The following is a 16,421-nucleotide window of genomic DNA, read 5'->3' as shown; positions in this document are numbered from 1 at the left end:
TCTGTCCCTCCTTCTTTTTGTGTTTGCACAGTGTTTTTGTACATGGAATCACACTTAACCTCAAAAGACTGCTGATGAACATGAGACAGGATATGGATAACCTGTTAAGTAGGTAAGGATGGTGGAAAGAAAAAGCCTGTCCAGAGCAAACACACATTCTATACATGCATTCAGACCGGGAATCTCCACAGCACACTGCAGTCTTCTCAATGAGCTCATGCTTCTGGGATACAGAGATCAAACCTTTCTCTGTCACACTGGAAGGTAACACACAGGAAAGAAACATGGAGTAGAGGAAACCAGGAGGAGAAAGCAGCTAAATCCCAGAGGATGGAATGATGGTGGCTTGTCTGGCCAGACTACTTCAGGAGAAGGAATACAGGATCCCTTTCTTCTTCCTACTTGATAACCCTGGACACACCCAGCAATGCCAGGGAATATATACACAAAGTGGAAGTGTGAGCTTGTCCATTTACCATTACATTTCCAGGTGCCCCGCCTTTCTATGTACTATACAAAGGCACAGAGTGAAATGTTCAGACTCAGGAAATACTCCAGAGGCATCAGATGAAGACACCATGAATTCCACTGGCCAATACTGGGTCAAACTGAGCTTCAAACTATAGAATGGCAATATGAGTGGGTAACAGTGTGAGAAAACATGGGTATTCTGAGCCATAGGGATATAAATCAATATGGAGAATAAAGAAGCAATGTACTAAACACCAGATCACCTTTGAAGAAGCAGCAATAGAATTTTAACACTGAAAAGATATCATCACAGCAGTAAGTGATTTAACTAACTTTCATGACTATATTATTAGTCCCTTCCAGATTTCACAGGAGTCATTTAGGTGTCAACATTATGACACAAGGCAAGCAACACAGGTGGTAGAAATGTGTATACCACATGTCCTTTTAATACATGCTGGCATCTGACTGTGAATGTCATGAGGTCATAATTTAACCCTTAATGTCCCACACAGAGAAAAATGTGCCTTGTCTCCAAAGCACTAAATTTCCAGTCAGCCAATCACTCTCTGCAGACCCAGCTGCTTTCCCGAAGTCCCTGTTCCCACACACACTTCTTCTACAGAAGGTATTTGTGCTGCTGAATATATTTTGTCATACAACCTCTGCTACAAGATACATGTGTTTTTTCCAAAATCATCAATTTCCTATAATACAAATAAGGAAACCTTAAAATTGAGATATAAAGATTACAACATTTCTTTACTATACAAACTGTGACCCAGCCATAAAAAGCAAACCATTTTTTCTTTTCCAGTAAAACAAAGGGTATGGTTCAATGATAAATTAACTTTGAATACAGCCCAAATAAATTTACCTATCACTCAGTCAGAAAGTTTTATTTAGTGTTCTGGTTATATCTCCACTAACAAAATACTTAACCCCTAAAGCAGCAGTCATTTTTAGCAACTCTTGTAAGTACAGCAAAGCGACGGAAACACTGATTTTAAAAAGGATGCAAAAGCCATTCTGGATTGTAGAACAACATATCCCAGAAAGAATATAAACAAAATTTTGTGATTTTATATGTACACACTCCAAGGATTCTGTCAGTATCCAAAGTATTTTTATGGCTGTATTAGCAATGGAGTTTTTGGGGATATATTCCCAATGGCCACATATAAATAGATTCAAGGAACAGATTAAATTGAAATAGTGGAGTAAATGCTTCGTTTAAAGAACTTTCTACAACAAACTTCATATTTATGTATGAAAAGTTATATAATCTTATATGAAAAATATCATGAAGTATTTTTCTACACATACTAAATGTATTCCTTGAGAGGGAAAATTAAAATATCTAAAGTATATTAGGTTAAGATCACAAGACCATCATAGATCTTTTGATCATGCATCCATTTACAGAATTAAACGTGTATACAAAATGTATTTTTCATTATACATCATAAAGAAATGAGTTGGTGACAACTATTCTTTGCATCACATTGTCAGCTTACATTAACCACGAGTATGTTCTTGGTATGCCAGTAAAAGAAACATGTTCATTCACTCCTCATTCAATCATCCACAGATTTACTTAGAAGAAGGTGCAGAAGTGTGAAACGTGTTACATGTATCTTTTCTTTCAAACATTCCAAGCATGGAATAGTAGCCTGAGATTGAAGAGTACTTTACTGGGCTTTAGTTATCTATACAGACCACTTGAATTAAGTCTCCAAATTAACACATCAAATAACAAAACCAGGCATAAAGCAGGTTGAAATCAGTAAACATTCCAGATATGTGTTTTAAAATCATTTAATTTCTATAGAAAAATTGTAATCACAATATAATGTGACAGAAATTGCCAAAGGGATGATTTAGTGATTGCAGTAAAGTTGCATGCAGCAGCAGGTATGTGTTCAACCATCCATGTCTGGGCAGTAAGGTTGGGACCACTCCACTGATGCTGAAAGCTCTGAAGATGATGACTGGTATTTCAGCCTCTTTCTGCTGCTCTGGAGATCTCATACCTGAGGGAAGGAATGCTATATCAATAAGTAGGAGAATGATCAAGGCCTCTTTGTCCACATTGTGTAAGTGTTACATATTTTGAGCAAAGTGGGAAAGCTGCTTGGTCAGAAGGTAAAACCAGAGTTTGCTCGGAGGATAAAGATATCACTACAGAGAACCCAGCTAATGAGAAAGGATTCTGTAAAGTTTCCTTGGCCAGAGGTGGAGTTTGAAGATCCCATTAGTCAGAAAGAGTATGTGTGAGACAATGTGGGCATTATTGAAGGCCTCATATGCAGACCCTGAATGCCCTCAAGACTAGTCAGAGATGTATGACCAGGGATCAGTGGGTCAGAGGTGAGAAGTCTGAATCTTGTCGAGGGGTATGGGAAAGAAGTGAAACCCCAAAAGCTATGGAGAAAATACAAGATCCCTAGGATCGGAGCTGAAATATTTGAGGGCTTCTTGGGGAGAGAGTGGAAATCTGTGACCTTTTTATAGAGGTAAACTAGCATGTTTGGTTGGGTAGAGTTTGAAATTTGCATACTCCTCCTCAGAGACATGGGTTCCTTGTAGTGAATGTGGTGCTAGGTCAGGCAGCAGTCTGAGCATCCATCAGAAAACCTGGCTGACAGTCCCACACTGGTTCTCCTTCTTAAGCATATGTTCAGCTGCTAGGTCTAGGTATGAAATGTGGGGAACACATCATTTTGGTTTCTGCCTTGAGGCAGTGAGCTTCTGTTCTGGGCTGCACTTGCTAAGCTTGGGCTCTGCAACTTACAGCCTGGGAGGTCTGGAGGTCCCTTTGGGTGGATGGAAATAATATAGGTCCTAAAGATAGGGTGGGGAATGTCTGAGGACCCTGCACCAGAGGAGGACAATGTGGTGTCCTCCTTGGTTAGAAAGGCATATTTGAAGATGGCCTGGGGAAAATGAAATCTGAGACTCACTGGAAAATCAGAGGCAGGAGTTTGGAAGGATCTGAGGCCCAATTAAGTACTTAGTGAGTACACTCCCACAGGAAAACAGTTTGAAGTTCTGAGAACCGTTTGGATACTGGTGGACTGTAGTTCTCTATTAGAACAGGCAGCATGGGATCCTTTGGTGAGAAGAGGAATATTTCAGGTATGATTAGGGAGAGGAAATAGTCTAGAAGCTAATTCAGTAAAAGAGGGTACTAAGAGAACTTTGGGTAAGGGGAGACATATCCAATCTCCCTGTGTGCATCGGAGGAATTGTTTCTGCCCCTCTGGGGACATGTGATAGATCTAAGATGCTCTAAAGTAGAAGGATGAGATTGCAGGTCCCCAGGATTGTATGGAAGAGGCTCAGCCTCTCTTACTCTTTATGTCTGGAGCACTATTGAGCAGAAGTTGAAGGTTGATTGATACCTTGAGAATTACAGAATGTTTCTTTATTAGCTCCAAACTTGAATCACAATCTAGAATACATACCATTCGATAGTCGGTGCTAGGCATGACAGATGTCTTAGAAGTCTTCTAAGAGGCTGGAATGAAGTAGCCTCATATTCAGTGTCTTCCTCAAATATATGTCCATCCATGCATTTCTCTGCATGGAGGACAGACTGTCTGGGTCTGTGGGACCAAAACAAAGAAAGTAGTCTCATTTACCCTTGCCTTGATATTCTTTTCAGTGGGACCTCAGTCCACAGTGCTCTTAGATCTCTTAGGTCAGAACAGTGCTTCCCAGACCTCTGAAACTAGAAGTTGTGTGTAGGAGATGCACTGGGAAGATGGTGACTCTGTGGTGTTTCCTCGATCACACAGGCCAGATCTGGAGCACTCCCTCTTATGAATGTCTAAATCTTCCTGTGTAGAATGGGGGAGGAGCTTGGGCAGCTTTGCTTGGAAGTAGCACTGTTGTACCCTTCCTCTACGAGGTAATGTGCCAGACTTCATGGGAATAAGAGTGTCACAGCACCCTGGTCATAAGTGGGATTTCTGAGAAACTCTGTGAAAAGGGAAATTCTATACCTATTTGTCACAGGGGTAAAATCTCTTTCTATTTTCAATAAAATAATAAAGACCATTTCTCATTGGAGAAAATGTAAATACCTTGTGGAGCACAGGAAATTTCAGTATTGCTCGATTACTTTCCAATTATTTTTCAGTATTTAGAGTGTCCATATATTTTGTGTGCTGTGGGAAAGTCCAGGCTGCAGTTGTTTCATCATTCCAACAGGTTGAATGGTTATCTTTAGGCTATGAAACTTTTGGTCAGAGGAAATAAGTCCAAGGCCTCTTTCTTCAGTGGAGGAATGTCTCAGAATATATGTAGTAGGAATAAGTTTGGAAGATATCCTAGACAGTTGGGATATAGCAGGCACACAAAGTCAGTAGAACAAGATCAATTGACACCTTTCAAAAGAGGGTGGGCATGAGTCCACCTTGGGCTAAAAGACTTCAAGAACTGTGGGCATTAGGAGAAAGTGTTGTTGCCCCCTAGACAGAAGGGTAAGAGGAAATATTTATGAGCAGGCATGGAGTGTCTGAGGCTCCTCATTATAGGCAGAGAGAAAGGCACCAAAGCCTCACTATGAAAGGATAACATTTACAGACCTCTTGGACAGAGAGTGTGCATTTGTGTACTATTGGAACAAAAGTAGTTATTCTGATGTCCCTTTCAGATGAGAGGTGTTGGATGTGAGATACAGTTAAGTGGAATTTTTGTGCCCTCCTTCATCAGAAATGAAGTTGAAATCCTTCTTGATCAGAGAGTATAATTATTGAGGACCTTTTTGACTCGAAGTGGAGTTTGAGGCCTTGGGCAGGGAGAGATTATCTCATGCCCTGTCCATCTTGTAAGATAGATATTGGACCCTCTTATATACAGAGGGTGCATTTGATATATAATGGACAGAAGTTGGTTGTCTAAAGCAATGATGTTCAGAAGTAGAGGATTAAAGCATACTTAGAGTCTGCTTAAAGTCCCAAACCTCTTTAAGGATAAAAAAATGTCCTCGCCTACCTTGAGTAGGGAAGGTAGGACTGCTTCACAGTTTAGAAGATTTGCATCCTCAGTTACACTGTGGTAGGCAGCAATCTAAGCATTATTCATCAGTCATAATTGTCAGTCTCTAAGTCCTCTTGAAGTTTGTCATCAGCTACATGGATAGAGCATGAAGGATGGTATGAAAAACAGAAGACTGAAGTTTCCAGGCTCTGTTACACAGAGCAGAATTAAATGATGCCCCTGTGGTCACACAGGTATTTTCTTAGTGGCCATGGTTAGAGGGAAATGATCTAAAGTTCATCATCAGAGGGTTATGTTTGAGGCCCATATATAGGTGGGGGATGCTTTGAGGACCCTTTGATCTTGGTCCCCTTAGGCAAAGTGAAAATCCTGAGATCCCAGGAGTGAACTCCAGTCATTTTTATTACTGACCTTGGACAGAAGGGGAAGGTTTAGGGTAGTATTTGTAAGAGCAGAAAGGCCTGAAGGCCACCTATTCCAAGTCAAGTGCTGATGACCCTTCATCCAAAGGAGATGGTATGAGATGCCTGGAAAATAGATGCAGTTTGAGTAGCCTGTATTCATAAATGGAACATCTGGAGTCATCCAGAACTGCTTTGCTTAGAAGAAAGTGCCTGGCCATGTTTAACAAATAGCAAGATCCAATCACCTCACTGTGCAGAAGGGGAAATCTAGCTTACCTTGGCTAGTGGGAGAACAGTATGGTACTACATCATTTGTGTCCAAATAGTCTTCCAAGCTTTCATTATCCATCTATTGTACATCCTTTTGGGAAGAGTTCAAGAAGCAATCAGCAAGCTCTTCCATCAGGATGAGAGGTGGTCTGAAATCTGATGCTCCCTCGAAGTGGTATTGGTCTGTGTGTATCCTTAAATGAGAGACAGGAACATTGCATTTCTGACAACCACCTATAGATCGCATATCTGTTAGTTTTCACTTTCCATTTGCTACCCTCTGTCATACACCCGGAAACTTGTGGGGTCCCATTCTGAGGTTGCAATTGTGTTTGCCTGGCAATTTGTTCAGAGAGATTGGCACTAACGTCAGACGAGTTTAAAGTCAAGTGTAAGGTGCCCTTCGAATGAAGCTATGAACTAGGGTGTCCCATAGCTAGAGGCTACATCTGAATTTCCTGTGACTACAGATGGAATGAATGAGACCCACTTGGCATAGGAGACAAACCTGTGGTCTCTGTCATCATTGTTTCATGAGACATACACCCTTGGCCAGGAACTGGATGTCTATAGTCCTTGTGGTTGAAGGAGGAAATCATAGCCTCCTTTTACACTACACTGGACTGCATGTGAGTGGATTTGATTCTGGCTTCTACAGAAGGGATGGCACAAGGCTTACTCTACCTGGGGCCTCTTTAGCCAGAAGACAAATGACATAGGCCTGCTTTCAAAGAAACAGAAAGTTTGAGGGTGTTTCCTCTAAATGAGTACTTTAGTCCACCTTGGACAAATGGGGAAGGTCTGCAGTAGGTTTAGTCGTAGGAGGGAGGGTCTGACATTCTCTTCAGTAAGTAAAAGGACTGAGGTAACTTGGGAAGAGAGAAAGTGCTTGGGCCTTTATGAGAAAGAGACAACTTTGAGACCTGGTTGTGCAAAGGTATGGATGGGTTAGAAAGCCCTAGGAGAAGGGGTAAGTACCATGCAGCATCCTGTTAGACATGAATGCCCCTGTTACCTTATTCAGTAAAGGAAGGTCCCAGCACTGCTCTTCAGCTTCTAACTCTTCTTTAGTTGGTAGAGGTTCCACAACTTGTGTTTGATCTGGGGGAGTTTCAGGCAACAAGACAAGCCTTTTTCAAACAGCCTGGATGCCTGTCCCTGGGCTGGGTTGCCTCTTCAGTTTGTCTTAACATGTCCATGTATGGGCAGCAGCAATGTGATTAGGCTATGGAGCATAACATAGGATCCAGTCAATAATTCTCCACATAGGACCCCTGGGACCTCAAACTAGAGTGAAAACAATATATTTCCTTAGCCACCAAGGTGAAAGGTGAAAGGCTTGGCTCTCTCTTATTTATAGTGTATACATTGGAGGTAGTTCAAAGACATAAGAGAATGCTTGAAGATACAAGGCACGATACACTATTATTTCAAAAGAGCATATCTAATGTCACCTTTGGAAAAAAGGAACGTGGGAGCTTCCTTTGGTCAAAGACAGTGGCTCACATCCCCCCTTGCAGAAGTGGACAAGATCCAAGGCCACATTGTTGGTGAAGGGAAGGGCCAGAGGCCGAGTTCTCTCAGGCACTTCAAAAAACAAGGAGTGTGAAAGTAACTGGGCAACAGAGGAGTTCTGAGAACCTCTTCTCAGAATGAGAAGTTCTAAGACAACCTTCAGCAAAGGAGAAATCCTGAATGTCTTGGTTCATAAGCTAGAGGTCCCCAGTCATATTTTGTAGAACAGAAATATCCAGTTCACCCATGGTCAGCAGGGGAAAGGTTCTAGACTACATTGTGCACTGGAAGAAATGTTCTGATTGCCTCACCCAGATGCATACCCTATGTGAAATCTCTGAGAGTCCAGGCAATGATCACCTCAGTCTTCCAACAAGCATTGATGTTTCCTCATGTCTGTGTTCAAACTACACACATCTGCAAATAAATGATAGGCATCATGCATTTTTTTAATTTAGAATATTTTGTTGGATATTTTACTTACAATACAGACTGTCATGCCCCTCTCCCCATTTCCCCTCCCTAAAACCCCCTATCCCATTCTCCCCTCCTCTGTTTTGCTTTTATACCATTTTAAATTACATGCGACTATTAAGGTCAGTTCCTGCATTTTTGATGACCAACTTTGAGGCACAGGTATGAAAGCCGATTTCATCTTCTATCTTCTATCCTATGATCTAAAAGCAGAGAAATGTGAGGTACCATTGGTTGCAAATGTGTTGTAAGGACATCTGGACAGAGCGGTTAGCTTTAAAGAAAAACTTCGTTAATGGATGTGTTTGTGAGGCATGGGCTGAAGAGAAGGTCTGGTGGTTCTTTAGTTGCACAGGTGGACGTGAAGTCCCTGGTGTAGAGGATGAAGGTTTGAAACACCCCTTTTACACAGGGGCTAGTTTTGAGAGCCCTGTTGAATAGATTTTGATTTCCCAGGGCCCCCTTTGCAGAAATTGAAGGTCTAAAATCTATTTGGCAGGTGGAGGTCAACAATAGGCCCAAAATCCTACTGGGAAGACAGACAGGGAATGTTAGATGCTCTTTTATGGAGAATGAGGGTATAAAGCTCCCCTTGATCTGACAGCCCTTTAAGGAGAAAAGACTCAAAGCAACTTTATAGGAATAGGAATTTGTAAGGACCGACGTAAGGCATAATAGGTGTTAAGGGCCCATTTGGCAAATGGGGTCTAGGGCAATGTTAGTCCTAGGAGAGTTCTGCCATTTTGTTCACTGTAGTGGGAAGGAGTAAGTTAACATTAACCCTGAGGCCCTGTTTGAAAAAGGAGGACAGAATCTCCTTCAGGCAGAGTGAAGGTGCCATATACACTTCTGTCAATTGTAAAGGCCCCCGGGTACCTTATACAGTGGAGAAATTTTCTGGCAGCGATTATAAGTTTCCAATTCAGAGTTTTGTATCTGTATAGCTTGTGTTCATTCTGGGAGAGAGCAGGCAGAAACTCATTTCTTTTTCCCAAGGGTTTGGATGACTGTTGCTGGCTAGGTTACATCTAGTTGGTTCAGCTGTCCAGATCTAGGCAGAAATGTTGGAAGTTATTACGTTTCTGTGGACTTGCCTGTCGTCAGATGGCACAGGTTTTATGCTCTGATTCTAAACTTGGACTATTGGACCTCAAACCAGAGTGGACTAGGGTCCCTTGTTTAACAGAAATAGTCACCTTTGGAACTATGCCTGATCAGTTAGTTATAAAAAGTACTTTGACCATATGTGAGAAGGTCATGGGTCCCACTTTTGAGAGAGAAAATATGTTGGGAGGATAGGGAAGAGCAGAAAGGTCACATAATCACTCAGGCAATAGGTTACCATGGGAATTGAAAGAAGGTGCAGAAGATACCTTATCAAGTGCAAATGTCCTCACAGTACAGAATACCCATGTGCTCTGGGACTCTGAGGCCTGCTTCCCAGGAAACAGAGAAATTTTTTTCTTACAAGTTGGTTGGTAATCTCTGGCTCCAAGTTCTCCACAAGCTGTTCAACAGCAGCACAGGCAGGGGCAACAAATATGGACCTGCTCCATTTCAACTGTCAATCTTAAAGATAGAAGTTAGATCAGGGCTCAGATTTTTACTGTCAGGTTCAAGGATATCATTTTATGTCCCAGGATATCCATTCAGAGTGATCTGCCATCCCTTCAGTCATTTGGGGATGACTTGTCCATCCAGATCAGAAGGGAAACATTAAGACCTCCTAGAGAAATAGTACTGAGAATTCTATGACTAGAAGTGGATTCTCTGAGGGAAACCATTGTCAGGGGATGCTTGCTCAAAATATTATGGGAATTTTTTATACTCTGATCATCGCTCCTGTCACAAGGATATCAGGACCTCCTTTCTTCCCTGGGGTACTCACTCCTTCTACCTTTGATTAAGGGGGCATCATATTTTCCCACTGAATCAAAGGGAGCCTCAGATCATTCCAGTTTGTCCAAAGGAGGCTTAACATTCGTTTAGGTTGAGGAATCCCATACAACTTCTGAACATCTCTGTGAGTTTTCATGTCGGTGGCTTTCTCTGTAAGCTCTGTAAGCAGAAGAATGTGTATCAAGTCCCTTTCAAATTTAAGGGTGTCTAGAATTCCCCTTATTCCAAGAAGATAGAATGTATGCTTCTTCATTGACAAAGTATGCATATCAAAGATTCTTCATTGCATCATTACTGAAACTACAGTTTTCCTTGAGCTGAAGGAGAAGTTTGGGAAACCATAGTTCACAGCTTCTTGATACTGTAGACTGAGCCTCAGATATTTTTCCTATTGTTTCCAGATTTCCCTTTCAGCTCAGTTTTGTAGGTTCAGTAATGATGCAATGAAGAATCTTTGACATACACTGTCAAGGAAAAAGCAAACGTTCTATCTTCTTGGAATAAGGGAGATCTAGACACCCTTCAATTTGAAAGGGACTTAACACAAATTCTTCTGATTACAGAGTCACTGCATATAAATCACTGACATGAAAACTCACGGAGATGTTCAGGAAGTTGTATGGGATTCCTCAAACTAATGAATGTTGAAGATGTCTGACAAACTGGAATGATCTGAGGCTCCCTTTGCTTCAGTGGGAAAATATGATGCCTCTTTAATCAAGGTAGAAGGAGTGCATACCCCTGGGAAGAAAGGAGGTCCTGGATATCCTTGTGATGGGAGAGATGATCCGAGTATAAAAAATTCCATAATATTTTATGGAAAAATTAAATTGCTTACCTTAGCTGATGAGGTCTTAGCATTGACTCACCTTCGAACTGTTCTTCAGTCTAGAAGATTCATACCTTTAGCTGAAGCAGCAGGAGACCAAATATAGTTACCATGATTCATGATCACCGTGGGTATGTGTTCACACCTCAGCATGATTGCCTCCTAAGAATTATATCCAACCAACCAGAATTATGCTAGACAGATGATTTCACAACAGGTCATGTGACTTTACTCAAGGAAGTAGCATAAGGTTCCAGGATTTGCTTTCTCCTCTTGATTTCTGTGAACTTTGACCAAAGGGAGCAATGCTCCTTGGTCAGAGGTAAAATATCCCACAGGCCCCTGAGCAGTAGGGATTGTTATGAGAGCCTATTGGGTCAAAGGGCTGACTTTGAAGGCCCCAATCATCAGAGGAAGAAAAATACCACCATTTTGAAAAGGAGAAAGGCCCTCGACCCTGTTGGACAGTAGGGGAGTATCCCTGTTTACCTTCTGTAGAGGAGGTTGGTCCAGAAACTCCAAGCTTCCACGTCTTCAGAGAACTCTAGAAAATTCTTATCTCTGAGGACTCCATTGTTGACTTGACATCGATCTGAGGTTTCTTCTGACAAGTTGGGCCAAAGTACCTGGGTGTGTTTCCTATATATAAATGGCCTTGGATCCAGGCTGAGCTTTTGATTCAGTGACCATGGGACTTGAATCCAGGGTTGTCTGGTTTTTTTTTTTTTTTTTTTTTTGGCGGTCAAAGGTGCATTTCCTACCCAATAAAATCTGAGGGAGAATTTCTGGTCTCTCTTAGTTGAGTGGTAAACCTGAGTCAGCCCTGAACAAAGAGAGAAGCTCCTGTGCATTCTTGGTCACAAGGATCCTTGTAGGTCACACTACAGGCGAGCCTGAATGTTTGAGATACACTCCTCAGTGACAAAGTCAGTTCTGTAGCTTGCTTCATCAGAGGGGCATGTCTCAGACATCTCCAGTGCAGACAGAGGAAGAATAAAATATATTTATTCAAGGTCAGCTGACCCCGTTGGCATACCCTAATGTCAGGGGCTACTATGGTTAGAGGAAATAAGGCTAAGGCCCTCTTCAGAAGATATTCCAACTGGGTATCAGGCCCCATGTTGTCCTTGGTTTATTTTACTTCTGAGGGGGCATGACTTGATGGAGTTATTAGCTGGAGACATAAATTGTCCCTTGTTCTAGAAGGGTCCATCTGAGGCCCCATTGTGACTTCATCAATTCTATTGTTACGCTGATCATAAAAGGGCTGTTATCTGTGGCCTTCTTGTCAAGGTCTGAAGTCCTTTGCTTATTATGTAATAGGTCTTAGGACCTCTTCAAGTCATTGAGGACTTATGGGAACACCTTAGTTCTGAAGTGGTAACTCTGAGGTCAATTTGAGCAATTAATGAATGTCTGAGGTTTCAGGTTCTCAAAGGAATTGTATGTTAATGCTCCCTTGAAACACTGGGGAATTTGTGACACATTTGATGTGGAGAGGGTACATCTGAACCACCCTTGAGTTACTGGTGAAAGTTGTGAAGCACATTGGTCCTATACAGTTAAGATGAAGGTCACTTAGGCTATTGGGGAAGATCTGAGTGTCCCTGGTTCACATGGACAGGTCCAGAAGCCCCCTTGATCCATACAGAAATTTGGAAGATCAGTAGTTCTTAAGCTGTAGGTCTGAAGCCTACTTGAGAATGACTGGAGTGCATTTAGCCTCCTGGTTAAGACAGAGTATGCCTGAGGACCCCTTGAGAACCTTGAGAATGACTGAGTCTCCAATTCAGAGATTTGGGGAAGTGTGTGTTTTCCTGGTTTTGTGTCCAGAAACACAATTTGAAGAACCCATGGACAGAATGAGAATGTTGACATATCCCAAAACTATTAAGGATACCAATCTTTAGAGGCAAAAGTCTCATACCATGTAGGGAAAGCAGAAATTTTTCAAAGACTCTTGTGTCAGGGGAAGATCAAGAGTCAAGTTGGAGAGTAGAGAAGGCCTGAAACATTTCCTTATCAGTCTTCATGGGAACCAAGAAACATTCCTATCATGCAGGCAGGGAGCAGTGTAATCAATCTCCAACACGCTAAGAGGCAGTAAGTACTTAGCTAGGTCTCCTGATAAATCAGCTGCCTATTTTTAAGGAACATGGCATGGTTTCTTATTTCTGCTGACCAATTTTAATATACATATATATATATATATACATATATATATGTATATATGTAATATATACAGATATATATGTATACATATGTGTATATATATACACACATACAATGTTATATAGCATATAAATGTATAAATAACATATATAATTATATTATATATAATATATAAAAAATATTTTGTAAATATATATATTCTCCTGGGTTTATTGACTTTGCAGGCTACTCCCTTTAGGCATCAGGACCTCAGACATCCATGTCCTGTTATTTGGATGGAGGTCATGAGGTCATCAGATCAGAATAAGATGCACTCAGTGGCAACTTTAATGGAGGGAGTTGATTTTTTTTCACCAACTAGGTCAGTTCAAGTAGGCCTAGGATATACAGTGGTCAGAAGAAGCACATGTCATTCTCCACGAGAAAAGCACATTTTATAGCATGCCATTTTGACTACAAATTGTGAGCTACTCCTTAATCAGAATGGGGAATACTTAGCATTCCTTTAGTCAGAAGAATTACCTGATGCTTCGAATGTGTATCTGAGGCAGCTAGAAATAGAAGTTGTAAGTTTGATAGATGGTGGATGAGAAGAACAAGTATTAAACTCCTGCTGTTTATATGGGGCACAGAGTGGGAAAACATAAGGGTTGACTTTAGATTTAAAAAAAAAGAATTGGAAAAAGCCATGGTAAATGAGAGTAGGGCCTGCCGGCCACCCTCTTGAGATGGGCTGGCCTTAGAGCTTTCCCATTTGGCAGGCTGGAAGCTCTGATGCCTCCTTGGAAGAAGAGGAAAGTCGGAGGCTTCCTAGGGCAGAACTTGAAGGTCTGACCCACTGTTGATTAGATGACACATTTCTGAATAGCTTTTCTGTCATAAAAAGCTGTCTCTAAGGGCGCCAGTGTCTTAGATGGGGCATTTGAGAGTCTATCTCTTTCAGCCTGAAACATTCTGAGGCTGCCCTGAAACAGGGGGCACATATCAATGTCCCTTTGGTGAGAACTAGAAAGTCTAATCTATTTGGTCAGTGTTGAGAGGGACTGATAGCTCCTTTAGAGGAGAAGATATAACCAGTATATCTCCTACTTTGAAGTGGGATCCTTTTGAGATTGCTTCGATACAAATGTGTTGTATCTGTGCCCCCAGGTCAGAAGGGTTATAAAGGGGGTATCCAGATTCATATTGGAGTGCTGGGTCTCTCCCTTGGTAGGAGTAGGGAAGGTACCAGGTCCTCTGGTTGACATATGCGATGATTGAGCTGTTAATTTCTTTGTCTAACAGGGATGATGTTTGTACTCCCTTTTGGAACTGGTGGAGGTATGAATCCCCATAAGATAGGAACCAAAGCTGTGCGCTCCCGTTTGGAACTAATGGAAGGTTTCTCTCCTCTTGGACAATAGAAACATGTTTTTGAGCTCTCCTTATAGAAACAGGGTGGCTGGTATCCTCTTGGGGTGATGATGAGTGTTTGACACCCCCATGGGGACTGTCTCCATCTTGAGATGACTCAAATGCCTTCTTGGTCTGCGGAGACCTTTTCAGGGCTCCCATGGGTTTCAGAGGCATTCCTCTGTCTTCTCCTGGTTAAAAGTAGTGTGTTCGGGAATCTCATGAGGAGAGGTGAAATGCCTGGGGCTCTCTTCATGTAGAGGGAGTGTTTGTGTGCACTCTTCAGTAGAGATGGAGGATGCTATGTCCCTCTTGGGAGTGAGCTTTTGTGTTCTTATCTTTTTTGGAAGATGAAGAATATGCTGAGCTCTCTTTCTGACAAAGAGGATGGTTTGCAACTCTCATGTTCAGAATTGTAAAGGCTTGAGTGTCCCTTTGGTCAGAAGGAGGCCTCTTTTGATGTGGTTTATGTAGACTTGGACTGTCTGTGAATGCCTGGGGGGTGGGGGACTTCTGAGGCCCTCCTTCAGGAGTATGGTGAGGATCCACAGGCTCGCTTTGGCAGAATCTGAAATGGTGAGGTTTCTGTTGGTCTCAGTTTCAAGCTTTGCACCCCTTTTGTCAGATTTGCAACCTCTTAACCCCGTTTTGGAAGAATGGGAGAGTTCCCAGCCTCTCATCGACTTCTGATGGCACAGATTTCAATCCTGTTTTGGTCTAAAGAGGCATTCTTTGATCTGTTTTCTTCCAAAGTTTAGAATGTCTGGAGCAACCTCCTGGAGAGGGAGAACGACCTGACACCTTCTTTAGGAGGGGAAGCTGGAAGTGGGACTTGAGTCTTTTTTGGCATACTTGAAAGATGTGAGGCTACTTCCAGCAGAAGAGATACGTTTTAAGACATCAAGTTCTGAAAGGGAAGTTTGGATATCCCCTTCAGGAAATGGGACAGATTTCAATACCCTTTGGGTAGAATTGAAAGGTCTGGGGCGCTTTTTCTTGGGAAAAGAAGAACGCCTCTGGCGTTCTTTATGAGAAGAGGTAGGGACAAAAATCATCCCATGTTTCACAAAGTTGAGCAGTCCCAGAAACTCTGTTGAAAAGGAAGTTCCCACAGTTGTCTTGGGTAGATGGCGTAGGTTTCTAGAAGCCCCTGGGCTGGTTTTTGAAGAAAGTTCTAGAGTTTCCTGGGGAGATGCTGGTGTTCCCAGAATCCTTTGTTCAGATACTAAAAGGCCCAGAGCCCCTTCATTTAGTTTTTCAAAGGCCCCAGAGCCCCTGGCACAGATGGCAAAGATTGCTAAGTCCCTGACACAGAATCTGAACTTGTAAAAGTGCATTGGGTAAGATGGCAGGGGTTCTTCTGACTCTGGACTAAGTGATAGAAGAAAATTGAAAACCTGAGGGAGTTTTTGCAGGTGACAAAGGCTCTATAATCTCTTGGGCAACAGGTGCTATTTTTCTGCAGTGTTTTGCACACATGGCAATGTTTCTAGTGTTGCCCAGGGCATATTCAGAAGACCAAGATCTTCTTGGATTAGATGATGAATATACTAAAATCTCTTTTTTCCAACAGGTTTCCTGGGGGCTCTTGGGATAACCAAGGAAGTTTCTGGAGACCCTTGGGTAGATGTCAATGTTCCTAGACACCCTGGGCAGACAGGGAAGGATTGAGAGACAATAATTCAGGCTGTGACACTGTCAAATCCAATTGGACAGATTGAGAAGATCCTAGACTCACTGTGGTAGATGCTCGAGAATTTGAAATCTGGTGAAGCATTGGGTTTCCGGACCTTGCCATGGGTACAGGTGTAACCTTCCAGATTCCCTGTAAAGACAGGCAAGGGCGCTCCCTCTTCTTGAACAGATAACAAAGGTCCCTGGATTCACTTGAACAGATAGAGACATTGTCAAAGGCCCTAGGGAAGATGATACAGATCCTAGTGTTTTCCTTGTCCCAGATAAAGAAATTACCATAGGACCTTTGAAGA

General features: G+C 42.1%; 1 long non-coding RNA gene across 1 annotated transcript; it reads right to left on the bottom strand.

Annotated features, from left to right (window-relative positions):
• Nucleotides 1-3,938: 3,938 nt before the first annotated feature.
• LOC143433845 (uncharacterized) lies at nt 3,939-5,608 on the bottom strand. Its single transcript, XR_013070353.1, has 3 exons — nt 5,473-5,608; nt 4,560-4,805; nt 3,939-4,079 (listed from the first exon to the last, which is right to left on the bottom strand). It is a non-coding gene; the product is annotated as an uncharacterized LOC143433845 (long non-coding RNA).
• Nucleotides 5,609-16,421: the final 10,813 nt, after the last annotated feature.

The sequence above is a fragment of the Arvicanthis niloticus genome, unplaced genomic scaffold (genome assembly GCF_011762505.2).
Source record: "Arvicanthis niloticus isolate mArvNil1 unplaced genomic scaffold, mArvNil1.pat.X pat_scaffold_620_arrow_ctg1, whole genome shotgun sequence".
In the NCBI taxonomy this organism is placed as follows: domain Eukaryota; kingdom Metazoa; phylum Chordata; class Mammalia; order Rodentia; family Muridae; genus Arvicanthis; species Arvicanthis niloticus.
This window is presented reverse-complemented; position numbering and strand designations above follow the sequence as displayed.